We start from the raw sequence: 1,568 nt of genomic DNA, 5'->3' as shown, positions 1-1,568 counted from the left end.
GCTTGTTAACTGAATATTTAATTTGTAAGTTAAATATTTAGCTTGTTAACTAAATATTTAATTTGTAAGTTAAATATTTAGTTTATAAACTATGACATTTATAAATGTATGAATCACATGATGAAAAACTGACTTTGAAAAATAAATCTGTTCTTTTTTACTTATAAAAGGCTAAATAAAACAAAAATATTGGTGGTCATTTTCGACTGTGTAACTTTACAAACGGCACCCCATCAGCATGCATGCTGAGTGGTTTTGCTGACATTTTAATTTAAAACAAGCAGGAAGGAAGCTGAAGTTAGCAGAACAACAAGGCAATGATAACTTAAAGTAGCAAAATAGTTAAGAGAAACAGAATTTGAACAGTTGAAGTTTCAGCACCAGACCAGTGAAATGCTATTACATTTGCCTAAGAAGTCAACAATTAGCTACTTGAACAAGATGAACTTTTAAAGTCGAACTATTTGTAGGAGACAAAGAAAAAGAAATGAGCTGAAGGAGAAATGAAAAGACAAAAATCATACAAAGTGGTTGGTGGTGGATTTAGACACATGAATGTGGACAAGGAGCTCACAAACAAAAAGCTTTAAAAATTGATATAATGCTGACACGGCATCAAACCTTACAAACTCAGGAGAAAACACATGAAGCCAGAGGAYAGTGGTTCTGATTGCTAAGAGTGACTGTATAGGCCTCTGCAGACCTTACTGAGGAACCTAATTAAGCACTCCTTCAGCTCTGTTGAACCAGGGCAGCACCTAAAATGTGCAGGACACCGGCCCTTGGACACCACTGCACTARGGGAATAAATATAATAAACTAAAAATAACAATAAGACATAAGATGATAAAAAGTGAAACATGAAAAGACAAAATAAGGGACGTGAAAAGCCCAAAAACTGCAAAAGGGTGTGAGAAAAACTGTTGTCATTCTAAATTGTATCCAGTGGTGAACAGCAAAATACATAAAATGCAGCTATTAGTGGTTTTTAGCCCATAGCCGAGCTACAAAGATAATAATAACTAGAGAAATTGCATTTCCTGCGAAAATGCTAGTGTGAATGCTTCTTCCTGAAATTGAGCTGAAATTTTTTTTATTTCAAAAGTGTCATAGCAAGTTCAAATTTTCATAGTTGAAAGAAGCAAAAAAAGGCCTAACTTTGCAGAAAAAATGTAAAAAGAAGCAAAAAACATAATTGAAAAAGCAGAAAAAAGCTAAAAGCTAAAGTAGCTAAAAAGAGCATAAAACAGCTGTAAGATACATAAATACCACAAATTCCCAGAATAAAAGCTCAAACAGTAGAAAAAAACAAAACAATAGAAAAAAGAAGATCTAAAAGCTAAAATTAGCATAAAATGAGCTAAATGTAGCAGCCACAAGTTGTAATTAACACCCAAACAGTGGGAAAAAATGTAAAATTGGCAGAAAAAAAATGCATAAATGTACAAAAAAGTGGCATTTGTAGTTAAATAACTAAAACAGCCAAAATTTTAAGTAAAATAGTTCAAAAGTAGCTGGAAATTCTTTAATTAGCATAATGAAGCATAAGGAGCTTAAAGTTGCAGAAC

The sequence above is a fragment of the Austrofundulus limnaeus genome, unplaced genomic scaffold, assembly GCF_001266775.1.
Source record: "Austrofundulus limnaeus strain Quisiro unplaced genomic scaffold, Austrofundulus_limnaeus-1.0 Scaffold152, whole genome shotgun sequence".
Lineage (NCBI taxonomy): Eukaryota > Metazoa > Chordata > Actinopteri > Cyprinodontiformes > Rivulidae > Austrofundulus > Austrofundulus limnaeus.
This window is presented reverse-complemented; position numbering follows the sequence as displayed.